Below are 16,007 nucleotides of genomic sequence, written 5' to 3'. Positions count from 1 at the left end.
GGGCCCTCCTCTGTTTAACTGAACAAAAGTAACCACATAAGAAATTGAAATATCACAGCCTGAATCCTACAGGATAGAAAACGTTTGACGGGTACCTGCCCACTCTGCTGTTGCCATGGCCTCCGCCTCACTTTTGGAATATGACCTTGAGGAAGAAGTTTCCTACCTTTACTTCATCTTTTCTAGCCTGCACAGAGGGAATTCCTAGAACCGAGTGTTAGAATTATGCCCATTCCTTCAAGTCCTTCATCACTGCCACTACCAATCCATAGTCTTAATAAAATAAGGGCGATATAGCAGCTCCATCAGATTTTCAGCAATCTCTTTGGATCACAGATTCGCCACCCTGATCCTCATGTTGGATTTTTGTCCTTGGAGCCTAAACTGTCTAGTTAGTGGCCTAGCCTTCATCTCATTCATTGTATCCTATTTTCAAAAAGCTTTCAATCAAATTAATAAATATGAGGCACTTACTGAAAGAGAGACACTTGATAAAAAAAAAAAGAAAAGAAAAGGATCTCTACATATACACGTGTGTTAACAGAGAACAAATATTTGGGGGAAGTGGAGATTAGCAGACCCTGGAGGGTCACAGGCCAGCCAGGCCAGTCTAACTGGTGACCTCCAGGCTAACAAGAGGTCCTATCTAAAACAAAGGAAAGAAAACAAAGACACCGAATGGTTTCCTGAAACCTGTCCTCTGACCCCCACATGCATCTGTGTGCATACAGGTGTACCCACACACACGGACCTGCACATTCATACATAAAAAGGAATAATTACTAAACTTGTAAGTACAAGAGTGCTAATGAGCATGCTAATAGCTAGGATGATACTTAGAGGTGGCCTTGCTGGAAGAATTAAGAAATGGATTTTTGTCAACTAAAGAGACCGCATCTGTGTAGCTGGAGGATCTTGGGCATGTCCTTCCCCTTTCTGAACCTCAGTTTCCCCACCTGTAAAACAAGCCAACGATATGGTACTTTACTCATAAGTGAGCTAAGGCAGTGAATTAAATGAAGTAATATAGGTAATATTCTAACTTAGGAAAATGCTCTAAATTATGAGCGCTCCTATGGTACGCTATACTTTGAAAGCTTAGTACATCCACATGGGACCGTATTTGCAGGCAGGGTGCTTCGGAGGTGATTGAGCTAAGATGAAGCCATTAGGGTGGGCTCTGATGTTCTTAGAGGAGAGATCAGGAGAGCCAGAGAGGCACACAGCATGGCCACGTGAGGCAGCCCGAGGGAGCACCTGCAAACCAAGAACAGAGAGAGCTGGACTGGGTCCTTTCCCGCGCCCTCAGCAGACCTCCACACCCCAGAACTGTGAGCGAATGAGTGTCTTGCATCCCGGCCCTGGTGTGTGGTGTTATCACACGTCTGTGATGCTGGGCTGAGGAGGGAGGGCCACTGCGGGTCGCAGGACACTGGAAGCAAGTCACGCGTGGCTGTAGCTTCCCCGCTGGCGTGGTCTCCCTCGATTATCTCAGGCAGCTCCGCCCTGCAGGTCCCACGGCCGCGTGTGAGCATGGCCTTCTACAGCATATCTTCACCTGTGTCGCTTTGTCCATCCAGCTTGGAAAGTGGCCGAGATTCAAGTCATCCAAGAGGAACAGAGACCAAAGGGAGCGGGCAATCCCGCCACAGCTATTGTCCTGCAGAAATGCGTCAATGCTGCATTTTCAAAAAAGGCCTTGTTTCTTTTACGAATGTCTTAGCTTTGCTAGGCAAAAAAATAAAAATAAAAAAAAAAATTAGAGTCCAGGGCAAAATAGAAGAAACAACTGGGGACATCATTCTGCAGCATCTATTCATAGAGACCTAATCAGCACAATTATTGAACACTGTGTTCTCGCTAAGTCCCATGCCCTGGGTAATATATGTAAATATGAAACTCCTTACCAGAGGCCCAGAGAGGCACAGAAGGCTAAGGGAGCTTGTGCTCAGAGCTCTGCATATTTGCAATGTCATCTCAACCACAGCACAACCAAACATTCCACAGAGATCTAATGGTGCTTTGCTGCCAATAGCTGGAGCTTTTATGACTGGATGTTCCCTTTCCCCTCTCCTTGTGGCATAGTTTGAGAATCACGTCGCATAGCTTATGTTTGGGAGAAACCAGATGATATCTCTATATCCCGAGGTCAGTCCCCAACAGCCCATCAGTTAGCACTTGCCTGCCCTGGGCTATGTGTGTGACATTTTAAGTACTTCATTAGTCTGGGGCGATGTCCCCTGGGGCTCCCTTATAGCGAAGGGTATTATGGGTGTTTTCCACATGTTCAGTGGGTATAAATCATTGTTATGGAAACGTCGAGGCTGTGTGAGGAATAGAATGGCAGGATTTGAGATGGGGCTTTTAAAATCTTCCAGCCCAAGTGGGCCAGATCAGTTTTCCTTCCTTGACTAATCTTATCAGCTCCTGTTGACTACCGGAAGCACCTACCACTTAGTTAATTTTCTCATCGTGGCAACAAAATACCTGAGCAAAACCAACTTACATAAAGAGTTTATTTGAGGCTGATGTTGGCGGGTCAGGGTAGGTGTGGCGTCCGGGGTGGCATTGGATGTTGCAGTGGGCATGGGAGGCACCTGGTCAGGAAGCAGACAGGGGTGAATACTGGGGCTCAACTCTCCTGTTGCCGTTACCTTCTTACTGCTGGGACAAACTGTCTCATCAGAGCAGTTTATGGAAGGAAAGAGTTTATTCCAGTTTCGTCTTGTCAGGGAAAGCATGACAGCAGTTAACCAGTCTGTGTCACATCTCCACCACAAAGAAGTAGAGAGAGTGTGCTCAGTGGATGCAGCAAGAGGTGCTGGGCTATGACACCCCAAAGCACACTTACAGAGACACACCTCATCCCCTCATCCGGCAACCCTCCACCTCATAAAGGCTCCACCAGCCGGGCTTCCACGCTCCAGGTGGTGATACTGGCCTTCCTTCTTCAGATGAGAGTAGCATCAGATTTTCCTCTCTGACCCAAACACACTCTTCTTTCCTTAAAGCCGGAGATTAAGTGTAGGGCTTAGCTTAGCTATGGAGGACATTTTACATTTAAACTACCACTCCCCTCTTTTCCCTTTTTATTCAGTCCAGAATGCCAGATTCTCCAGATACCCCATTAGAATTCAAGGCAGGTCTTCTGTCCTCTGGTAAACTATTCTAGAAACACTCTCCACAGCCAGCAGAGTGGCCTTAGGTGATTCTACAGCTAGTTAAGGTGACAGTGAGGACTAACCATCACTACTATGTTGTTGAAAAAAATATGCTCAGGCCAAATGTTAGCTTAGCAAGAACCAGTGCCATGACTGTGGCTGATGTCTGATGTTGGCATAAGTCAGACAGATACTTTCTATCTACATCCAACCCTTTTTCATCTGCAGATAATAAATCTGAGCTCCAAAACCACTGAGTGATATTCACAAGGTTACATACATCAGAACTCTTCTACCACACCATTGAAAACAGTAGGGCTGGAGAGATGGATTAGCAGTTAAGGCATTTGCCTGCAAAGCTAAAGGACATAGGTTCAACTCCCCAGGACCCATGTAAGCAATATGCACAAGGGGGTGCATGCATCTGGAGTTGTTTACACTGTCTAGAGGCCCTGGTGTGCCCATTATCTCTCTCTCTCTCCCTATTTCTGTATATCTCTCTCTAATAAATAAATAAAAATAAAATCAAAAAGTAGAAAAATATCATGGTAGTGTGAATAGAACTTAATTCCACCCTCCAGGTGGTGATACTGGCCTTCCTTCTTCAGATGAGATTAGCATCAGACTTTCCTCTCTGACCCAAACACACTCTTCTTTCCTTAAAGACATGTTCAATTCACATCCACTTAGAGGCTTTTCATGTCAGAGACTCTGAGATTCTGGGCTTGTCCGAGTACTGTTTACTTCTCTGTGAATTAGAGAGAATAAGACCCAAAGTGTCTAAATTCTGCATGCTGAACTAAAACTTCTAAAGCGTTGAGTTCTTTGGACAAAAATAGTTCAATGAAATGTAAATTTATTCTGGTAGCAACATGCCAAATACAAGTAAGAAAAATATTATTGTATATATTTTATGCATATACATTTATATCCTAAAATATTCTGCACTTAAAATGGGCAAAGAATTGGATCAAATCTCAGAAAGTGACACTGAGCCTTTTTGAAGGAATAAGAACAAGGAGTGAAATTTTAATTTCTTGTGGTGATTGTTTTCCCCTGTGGGGGAAAGACATTAAGAACTTTGTGTGGCAAGGACATCTATTTTTTATTGTGCCATGAACAAGTACATCTTTCCATACTGCCATTATTCATTGCTTTTAAATCAGATTATATGAGTTTGAAAAGCTATGAAGATTCCTTAGTCCCAGCTCTCAGTATTGCAGGTAGAACTGTTCTCACCCACTGTAGCCTCCTGCAAACTGAGAAGACAGCCAAATGCTACCCTTGAAAATTATGTTTCCAAAGAATCTGACCCTGTTCAGATAACTTCAGAGGCAGCCCGACATGAGCCCTTGGTGTTCACTAACCCAATCTGTTATGTATGCCTTCTTCTAGTCAATAATTGCCCTCAACAGGAAGGTCCTTTCTATGTGTTGAGAATCTCTGAAAAAGCCAGCATAGGGGAATTTTGATATTGATATGACATGATAGGTTAAGTTTTGTACTCAGCAGAAAAACATGATTAAAATGCACTTTCTTCCAACCATATTCATTTCTGGAACACAGTAACTGAGGCACTGTCTTCTTGTTGGTTGAAACCTGGCCCAAAGAGCCACAAATGCCCCTGTGTGGGCACGTGACTGGCAAGTTGCATGGCTCACCACGTTAATTGTCACAACATTCCCGACGAGTTGATGTTCTGAACTCTATTTTACACATGAGAAAGTTGAGGCCGGTAGGTCTCGTGTGAGTTAGTCAGGGGATACGTGGTCAGGTAAACTGGAGACCTAGATACAGGATGAGGAACTAAAATGACAACCTGCTCACTAGACCAACTCGAAGGCTGGTCTATGTACTAGCTGGTGACCAAGCCACATTCTTAACACCCCGATTTCTCTGAAGAGCTTCATTCAAAGCTGTTAAGTCTCCATAAAGTCACGTAGCTATCTGGTTTAGGTCACATGCCCCCCCCCCCATTCAAGGAACATCCAGTTCTCCAACAGAGGAAAGACCAGCTTTACACACTTTCCTGAGGTGGTAGTTCAAGCTGGCCCAAAATGTACATAAAGGTAAAGACATTACTGGGGAATGATGTTCATTTCATCTTATATTTTGCTTGTTTTGGTTGTTTCTGTAAGCAGTGGTAAGAACTGCATCATGCAGCCCCCCTGTAACCCCACAGCCTTTGTGCCTTGCTCATAGTAGGTACTTAGTGCAAGCAAACAGAGTGACTTCCTAACGGAGCGAATACGTCATCCACGATTCTCACTGGCAGGTGTCCTCAGCTGTCAAAAAAAAAAAAAAAAATCCCCTCTTCTTTTTCCTTCCAGCATTTGACTCATTTTCCAGACAAAATTACAACCCTCCTTCTCCCCTATAGCTCACCTGACATGCCCTTGGCTGTTTCGCCCTGCACTGACTTACCCCGGGGTAAGGCTCAAGGAGAATGACTCAGCTCAATATTATGTCTAGATTTTCCACGACCTTTTCTTCTTCATCCGTTGTCTCCTTGCCAGCCTCAATGATTCAGCTCTTAGCTTAATGGAAGTGCTATTGGTGGGGAATATCATACTCCTACAAAATACAGTTTTCAAAATCTTCCATCACTATGACCTTATTTGATGGGCAGAGCCTTCTGAGGCCTCCAGAGTCTTAGGTCATAGGAAGGATAGAAAGACAGAAAGATTTGCCAGCCAAGGTCATACAGTCACACATATCTCCCATATTCTTTCCACAGCTTCGTCTTCAGGTCTCCACTGACCTTGTTTCCATCCTCAGGAGAAGGATTTCCTGCCCATTATTCAGGTCCAGCTTAGCAAAGAGAGTAATGAGAAACTTGCCCATGAGTTCTTAGTTCATAGGGTTGAAAGTAACTGTGGAAACATTTTTTATTATGAACCAAGAATGCCTGAACTACTTAATCTTTTTGGAATAGTATCTCATTGAAATATCACAAAAATGGACATTCAGCTGTGAGGACTTGGAGTGGCGGGGCAAGGGTGGCAAAAGAAGAAAGTATTTAGGAGCTTCTTGAAGGCCCGAGGAGGGGTCGGACAATGTCATGCTCAATGTGGGTGGGGCTGCCAAATTAAAAAGCCACTAATGAGCACATGACTTCTTATGGCTTAGCCGTTGAGGGGCTTGCCTGTGTAAGGACCTATGTTTGACTCTCCAGATCCCACATAAGCCAAAGGCACAAAGGTGAGGCAAGCGCATGGTCCCACATGCCCACTAAGTGATACAAGTGTCTAGAGTTCAATTTCAGTGGCTGATTCCCTGGCATGCCAATTCTCTCCCTCCCTCTTCCTCTCTCTCTAAAATAAACTGTCATATGACATCTTTTCTTTTGAAATGAAACCTAGAAATTATATTGAGAGTAGGAAGAGTTCACCCAGAAGAATGTGGTGGGTGAGATGATTCTTGGAGAAAAAGTCAGGTACACCAGTGTTCGGCTGTTTCTCACACTAAACATATGCATTTTGTAAAGTGTCTTACTCCTCAAAGTTCAGATCTCCTGGAAACAGTCTTGCCATCTTTCCTTCATCCTCCAGGAATACCCATTATAGAAATTGGGAGGAGGATGGACAGATCTATGAGCACATGCATACATGGATGGAGATGCATCCGGGAAAAAATAAAGGTACATAGAGAAAGAACTGAAGCATTGTTCTTAACCCGCCCACGCCCTATGAGACATTGCCATTTAATCCTGCTGAAACCAAAGTCTGAGTAACCACAAATGAAGCTTGGACTTCGAAGGTTTCGCTGCAGGCCCTGATTATTTATATTTCTTTTCTTGTTGCTTCTGAGTCATGAGACATCACAGGAGAAAGAAGCCATGAGTAAGAAAAATAAATTTAAACCTACTCAGATATAAAATTGGGATCAAATAAAAGTTGGAAAGCGAAGAATATACAGTCTCCTTCGCTAATCATTCATTTTCAAGCTTCCTACTTATCATGGTTTCAATAATGGCTTCCTCCTGTCACCCCGACACCTCCTATCTTCTTCCAAAAGTACTGATGATTCCAACAATTACCATGTAGCAAAGAGGTAAATAAAACTGCTGTTTATATGGAACTAGGAATGCTAAGTGAATAGTGGTGGAGGCTGCCATGAGGTAGGGTTCTCAGAAGAAAAAAACATGAGGAAAGGAGTCATAGAGACTGAATGTCTTGAAATAATCAACCCATGTCTCACATACCCAGAGTAGGGAAGCGTCTCTGGCAACAGCGTCCTCATTGTGTCCAGAGAGCATCATTGTTTGGATCTGGGATGAATGTCAGAGCTACTATGTTGAAAGCAGGCTCCCTAAAGCAGCATAATTCAAAGGTGGGGATTTTGGAATGTAATTGAATTATGAGCGTTCTGATCCCACCAATGGATGAACTATTGGTGGTTCCGAAATTAATGGACTACTTGGAGGTGGTAGACGCTTGACAGGTAAGGTCTCATTCAAGGATGTAGGTCCCAGGGGCATAACTTTGTAGGGTACATTTTTTTCCCTGGCCCCTGGCTATTCCCATTCCTGATCTCTGGTAATCTATCTATCATCTATCTATCATCTATCTCTATTATCTATCTATTTATCTCTACCTATTATCTATCATCTGTTTATATCTATAACTATCTATCCTCTATCTTTATCATCTATCTATCTATCTTACTATCATCTATCTAATCTCTCATCTCTCTCTCTCTCCCTCTCTTTCTCTCTTTTCTCTTTATTCCAGCCGGCAGGGGTGAGCATCTTTGCTCTACCCTGTGCTCCTGCCCTGAAAAATCTACCCATCACGGACTGGGAGAAGTAGAACCCAGTACCTGTGATCAAGAACTGAATCCTCCAAAGCTGAAAAACTGGGGACCCAAACAAGTCTCTCCTTAAAGTGGATATTTCTTAAGAATTCACACTGGTAGAAAGCAGGCCAGTACAGGGAGCATTGTGGAAGAAACCAGCAGACGCTTAAACAGGGCAGGCGTCTGTCTAGACTACTTTGGAAATGGGCAACTGTAGCCTTCAGGATTCAGAAAGCCTGTTGATGGAACTGACTCACTTCTTCTCAACCACATCCTAGAAAAATAAAGTTTCACTATCGAACTTTTGAAGGTTCAGAACTCATTTTATCCATAAAGCATTTTGTGCCTGCCTCCCTCCACAAGGTATTGTAGTAGGAACTGACATTTTCAGAAGGCTCATCATGAACCAGACCCTATTTAAGTGCTTTCTGGGGTGTTGATTTTATTAAAATTCATTTCATCCACATAAGGTAAATGACAGCATGTCATTTCACAGATTAAAAACCCAAGGCACAAGCAAGTAAGTTCCCCAAAGTAACATCACCAGCAAGGGGAAGCTAGGTATGAGTCCAGACAGTCTGACTCCATGGCCCTGGCACCTGCCCCTGCCTTCCGCCTCCTGATCATAGGAGTGCTGTGTCTGACAAATGAGTCACATGAGGACAAGGGGTGCAGCCAGAGACTTTAAATTAATCTCATACGATATAAAAATAGCATGCCTGCTGCATTAGCTACTCAGAACTCATGAAGAAAGTTGGGATTATGAAACTTCTTGTGTAAAATATTTTATTTTTATTTATTTGAGAGAGAGAAAGAAAGAGACAGAGAAAGAAAGAAAGAAAGAAAGAAAGAAAGAAAGAAAGAAAGAAAGAAAGAAAGAAAGAAAGAAAGGAGAGGGGCAGATATATATAGAGAGAATTGGCACACCAGGGCCTCTAGCCACTGCAAAGGAACTCCAGACGCATGCACCACTTGGTGCATCTGGCTAACATGGGTCCTGGTGAAATGAACCGGGGTCCTTTGGCTTTTCAGGCAAATGCCTTAACTGCTAAGCCATCTCTCCAGGATCAAAACTTTGTTTCATGAAGATCATTACCCTAGCCAGGGAGGGCCAGGCTTCCTTCACTAAGTGCCTGTAGTCTCCAAGCTTTACTGTTTCAAGGCCTTATCACCTCTCTTTGACTTCAGCTGTGTCCTCCTGTGACCCTGAAACCTTCATGCCTCCATCTGATCTCGTACATAAAAGGTGTTCAGTAAATATTTTTTTTCAAATAAGTGAATGAAACACATTTCTGTATGTAGATCCTCCCTCCTTGCAGCAAGGGTATTTCTCAGCACAAGCGATTTGGAAACAGCAGCTCAGCCACGGAGGCGAATGCTCACACTGGGCACTTTGAAAGCGTGCTATCAAGAGATTAGGGCTGTAGATGACCATTTCCCAAAGGGACCAATATGAAAACTAAAGCACAGGAGCAATCCCAGGAGTTTTTCTTTTACTTTCATGGAATCTAACTTTAGTAGCTTTTGGAGGTTGGCAAGAGATACTATGGCCAGTGGGAAGGACTGGGCAGCGTCAGAAGACACTTAAGTAAAGACAGCAAGATTTGAGGCTGGTTCTGGTCCAAAAGTGCTGCCTACCATGACTTTCATGTGAAACCCGATACTGAGTAAGAAGCGCTTCCCCTCCAGTCCTAGACAGCTTATGAGCCGACAGAAAGATAATGCAGACGATGCAGGGGTGTGGTCAGCCATCCGGCTGTCAAACCCGAATGAATGCATAATAGTGGTTGGCTTTTTCAGGTCAGATACCAGCCAACACACAGGCACTTTTGTCCTCCTGTGGGTATCACCATGAAAGGGATGCATGTGTGTTTCTTGGAATAAACAACAACAAGACACAGTGCCATCCCAAGCTGGGCACCGTACACATGAAACTGGGCATTAGTATGTACCAGGGGCCTGGAGAAATTGGCACCTGGAGTGTTCAGCGCTGCCTACTGTTCATGGCTCTTGTATCTACCACAGAGGAGTGTTTAGGCTGCACTCGTTGATGCCAAGCATGAGCTGAGAAGTCCACGGTACTCAGCAGGAGCCCAGCATGGATAAGTAAAACTTGAATGGAAATTGAATGTATGTCACTAATTTTGAGAAAAGGTGGGTTCTAAACTGGGTTATACATGCTATGATAATTTTCTTTTCCTCTTCATAAAAGTACCCAAGGCCCAACCCTCAGCTCGTCAGATGGGGCATAGAGAAAGGAGATGAGATATTCCCAGCTAGTTCTCCACTAAGCTTAGAAGTTCACAAGAAGATTGTGCTCAGCCACCCTGAGGCAAAGAATTGGAGGACAAACAACACGCTCGTCCCTTTGTTACGTGACATCCCACCACCCACTGTGTAAGGAGTTTTTCCTTACAAACCGGATCCCGATGCCCACACCATAGACTGAGTCGAGCAACCAAGCAAGCGCACGCTATCCATTACAAGTTCAAAACCTTAAATGTCCTCAGAAAGAAACACATTACAGCCAGCCAGGTAAGTATGTGTCAGATATGCACATGGTCTTTTTGCTTGTTGGGTAGCAGTAAATCAAAAGCAGAAACTTTGCTTGGTCATAAAAGAGGAAGTTTCAGGGGATGGGTACTGCCAGGCTGCACAGAGCTGCTGGCCACGGAATAACACAGGGTTCAAGGTGCTGCTAATGAGGGTGAGTAAAAGAGACTGTGAGATGCGAAGTTTGGGATCATGAGTAGTGAGGGTCACTTGATGAGAGGAAATGTGCTTTTTACAGTGCTTTGGAAAATCACTTGATACAGAGTCTGGTTCATTATTTATGCCTGGAAATTTTCACCAAGCAAGAACCACAGAGATTTCCGAAGAAAGCATAGGCCAGAAAGTCAGTGTGAAGGAGACTTAAGAGTCCTAGCTGGAAAAAGGATTGAATTTAACGCCCTATAAAGAATGTGTCTTTTGGCCTGGCCTGTATAAAAAAGATGTTTTTCCCTTTGCCTGTGTGATAAAATGCATCCCACTGTGCAATGCTGAACACACTGTTAGCTGAGGCTGGTGTAATGCCCAGATGGTTCAATTGATCATCAACCATTTTATTTGGACATTCTGGTGCTAGCTTCTCTTCCTTGGAGAAAATTCACAATTCCCTTCACTTAGAAAAGAAGTCAACTGCTAGGCTCATATAAGGTTGGAACAATTAGAAGAAGGAACAAAAAATGGCTGGGGGGTCCCTAAGGTCCCTGGCATACAATCATGAGGACTTGAGTTCGGATTCTGTAAAAGCCAGGCAGGGCAGGGTGCGTCTGCTGTCCCGGCACCAGGAAGGCCGAAACAGGACCATCCCAGGACTTGAGAGCCCACTAGTCTAACCAAATCCAGGGCCAGTGAGAGCCCTGTCTCAAAACACAACAAAACTAAACAAACTAACAAAAAAATGTAACGCTCTTTTGAGGAAGACACTAGAGGTCAACTACTGGCCTCGGCATGGACATGCACATGCATGCACACACGTGTACCCATACACATGTAAGCGTGCATATGCACATTCATGTATGCCACAAACATAGAAATACAACAGAAAGAAGGTTCAAGATAGAAGAAAACAAACACACACACAATATACCAGATAGAATTCTTCAGTGGGATTCTTAGTGCTGGAACACCCTTTTCTCGAAAACTTTCCAACAAGGAATGAGATGGGAGTTATTTTAATCTCAACTCTATTCAGGGACTGGAGCATTCCAGAGAGAAGGAGGGTTTGCTGAACATTTTAAACAATTGATTCCAGATGGATTCTCTCTGTATCATTTTCGGATTTTTTTTTCCTCTAGTGTTCTAAAGATAGATTGCACGTACTCACCAAAGATTGAAGAATGCTGAAATGCTAAGCATCTGAGACAGCAAATCTTGCTGCATTTTAGTCTCACTTGGGAAAATGGTTTTAATTCTTACATTTTAAAAATGTTTTCTTTCATGTGCGTTTTCATGAGGCATTTGAGATGGTAACCCTGGCAGGAGAGGGATTGCAAGATGAATGGTCAGTGGCCACATCTCTTCTCAGGCACACATTTTGAGAATATTTTGTCCATTACTTTTATTTTGAACTAGTTTTAGAAAAGACTGGAATGAGAAGAATGTATGTGACATGGAAGAGAGAGAGAGAGAGAGAGAGAGAGGGCGGGAAGAGAGAGAGAGAGAGAGAGACAAAGAGGAAGAGAGAATGTTTTGTCAGGAAGTCCTAGAAAAAAATCACAATCACATTTCCACCCAAACTGTATGATCCCAAGTGATCCTTCTGTATGTGAGGGAACAGGTGGGTGTATGCATGTGCATATATCACGGTGCTCTCACAGGAACACAGAAGCCAGAGATGAGCATTGGGTTTCTTTCCTTCCTCTATTACTCGTCCACATATTTTCATCAAAAGAGTCTCTCTCTCTCTCTCTCTCTCTCTCTCTCTCTCTCTCTCTCTCTCTCTCTCTCTGTCTCTCTCTCAACACAGAGCTACAGTTTTCAGGAGTCCCAGTGATTCTCCTGTCTCTCCTCCACCCAGGTCTAGGGTTAAAATCATATATGGTCATGCCCATAAATTTATTCGGGTCATGGAGAATCAAACTCAGTTGGTCTCAGGCCCTCATGCTTGTGCAAACTCCCTTACCCACTAAACCATCTCTCCAGGCCCCAAGTGGTCCTTTTAAATCCGTACCACCTGAGGTGCCATAAAACTATACCTCCCCATGTAGCAAAAGTCATAATAACTGCAACAACAAAATGCTTACAAACAGTGCATACAAAAAAAAAAAAAAATAAGCTGCACAGAGAGGACACGGATGCCTTCACTCACAATCCTGAATGAGTTCCAGCTCAGTTCCAGTACCCACTCCACAGCAATGTAAATGAACTTGAAAGAAGCTCCTCCTGTCCGCAGGGAAGACGTTATGACTTATACCATGAAGAGTAAAGAAGAACCACCTTGCTGAGCTCCTCCCAATTACAACTTTGAGGAAAAGGCTATTATTTACTTATTTATTAATAACTATCAGTCATTATTACTTTTTTAATTTTCGAGGGAGTGGCATATATAAACGTAGAGAGAGACTTTGTGTTCCAGGGCCTCTAGCCACTGCAAATGAACTCCACGTGCATGCGCCATGAGTTCTGGGGAGTCCAGCCTAGGTCCTTAGTCTTTGCAAGTAAATGCCTTAACCACTAGGCCACCTCTCCAGCCTTGTCATTATTATTTGAACCCACGAAGTCCGTTGCTTTCTGCTTGCTGACTGCAGACACAATGTGAGCGGCTGTCATGCTCCTGCTGCCGTCTCTTCCTTGCCGCGATGGAGTGTAGCCTCACACTGTGGGCCACAAAAAATCCATCCTTCCTTAAGTTGCTTCTGGTCAGGTATTTTGTCACAGCAGTGAGAAAGTAACTACTAGAAAAGGTTTCAGTCACGTGTGTGCACTTGGCAGCCCTTGGGGCACTCTTCACTCACCCAGCCTGTTTAGCCATCAGCCACTGTGGGTCAGCCCCTCGTGGTAGGGCCGGTCATACTAGAGGACGGTTAACGGCAGCAGGTCGGGAAAGCGAGCCCGCGGAAGCACGCCACTGAAGCTCAGGAGGCAGACTTGAACTATTTGAAGGCAAGATGCTGGGTTCTGTGGCCTGAGAACAGCTGGGTTTTAAAAAGGCTCTAGGTTGGCATGACGTTTCAGCATCCGGGTTCCTTGTGCACTGGGAAGAGACTAGGACAGCACCTTGTCAGTGATGCACATAGGACTGGGGCACCTCTTCTGGGGCACAGGGCCAGAGCATTCCCACTTGGTTCTTCCCTGGTTTCTCTCTTCTTCTCCATCTTCCACCTCATAAAACAGTCTTAGACCCTAATGTGGGAATGTAAATGAGTATGGACTCTAAAACAGTATAAAGGTTTCTCCAAAAAGTAAACATGGAAATACCATCTGGTCTAGATGTGCCCGTACTTGGTATATATCCAAATGCAATCAGTGTATCAGAGATACCTACACTTCATTGTTCAATAAAGGACTGTTCAGAATAACCAAAATGTGGAAACAATCAATGTATCCACTGGCAGATGGCTGCATAAAGAAAACGTGGTACTATACACAGTTGAATAGTACTGATCCTTAAGAAATAATGGAATGTCTTGTCAGCATGCATGGAATACTTGAGAACATCACGTTTAAGTAAAATGAGCCAGACACAGCAAACAAATACTGCACATTCTCATTCACACATGAAAGCTAAAAGCATTGATCTCATGGAAGAATCGGGTAGAATGGTCATTTCTGCATGATTCAAAGTGTAAGGGCTGAGGGGTAGAGGAGGAAGTTGGATAGCATTTACCAAGACACAGTTAGACCTGAAGAATAAGTTCTAGTGTTCTATAGCACAATAGGGTGACAATTTTGACAACAGTTTATTACAAAGTTTATTAAGTAATAGAAGAGAGAACATTGAAGGCTTTCAACACCAAGAAATGATGTGTTTAAGGAAACACAAATGCTGATTATTCTAAATTGATTAGTAAATATTGTATACATGTATCAAATTATCACCCAGCATCTCCTGATGTAGAATAATTATTTCAGTTAAAATTAATAAAAATAATCATAGAATTTTCCATGTTCATTCTCAGGCACTGCTGGAGTTTAAGATTGTCAGGCTGGACTGAGGCCATAAAGCTGGGATAAGAGCCAGACTCTCGGCACACCTCTGAGCTCAGCTAGAATTGACTCTAAGTGGCTCTAAAGCTTAAGCAGGATGGATGAGAATTAGATTTGGCTCAATGACTGCAGGCACAAAGCAGACATCAGACGTTTGAGAATGGAACCTTGAACACTGTACCCGTCTTTTATCCTGATGATGACATTTCCTCTGACATTGATAAAGAGCCATGTCTCTCCTCTGTAGCCCCGTCACCTCCTTGACCTACATTCTAGTAGTGATAATTTTTTTTTTAAGTGAAAATGACTGGAGCAAATGGTTGCTTTGCTGTTCTTTAGGATGTTGTAGCTATGCATTTAGGGGATGTATTTAAGAAGCACTTTTGCACCTTGATGATCAGAGTAGCCTCTGAGGACTTACACAGCAGGCTATGTTGACCATCTGCAATAGTGCACTATTATTCACAGATTTTTGCACCCTTGCACATATTGCAGACAAAACCCCACTAAGTTTTAGTGCTACATTTTCAAGCATATTTACTGCTGTGCCCAGAAGACTATTACCCATGGAAGAAATATCTGCAGTTAACTTGACCTGGGTGGTTGCTTTACTATTGATTTAGTCCCCATATAGAAGTTGAGTCATAAACTCCTACAGAAAACATTTATCTGCCATTTTGATTGAACTTAGTTCAATCCGCAGTAGAAAAGGTCCAATCTAAGTTATATTCAGGAATATTTTAGGTAAAATGGAAGAATAAAAGAACACTTTCATCCAGACTTCTGTCTGTAAATTTAATTTACTTTTATTTGGAAGGGGTTGATGCAAATTCTTCATAAGCATGAGTATCTGACAATTTCCAATAGAACAGATGTTGTTGGAGTATAATTCTCCTGTGATATAACACAAAAATACAGCTAGAATTCCATTCCTTTAAATCTACCAGATCTGGGCAAGCAACAAAGATTAAAAGTGTAAAGAATAGATGCTATACTTCCCCCTGGACATTCTGGCATTTCAAACTTTCCTTGTCTCAGAGGAAATCCATCTTTCCCTAAACTAATGATGGATTTTCTGAGCATAGAAGTTGATAAAATATCATAGAAAGTGATATTTCAAATGGTACTTCTATTTTGAAAGATGTTAAGGTCTTACAAGTTTGGGGAAAAAGGAAGTAAAATGGGGAAAGATAAATTATCAAACTACTAATCAATATCATTTTTTTCAAACCTAAGTGTCCAGAGGAGGCTAAAGAGCAAAAGGAAACATTTATTTTCCCCATCTCCAAGACTTTTTGCAATTTTTCTGTTGTGGAAATTATTTGTTTTTATTTTGGCTCAATTATCATTGTTATT

The sequence above is a fragment of the Jaculus jaculus genome, chromosome 13, assembly GCF_020740685.1.
Source record: "Jaculus jaculus isolate mJacJac1 chromosome 13, mJacJac1.mat.Y.cur, whole genome shotgun sequence".
Classification (NCBI taxonomy): domain Eukaryota; kingdom Metazoa; phylum Chordata; class Mammalia; order Rodentia; family Dipodidae; genus Jaculus; species Jaculus jaculus.
Note: the sequence above shows the minus strand (reverse complement) of the source record.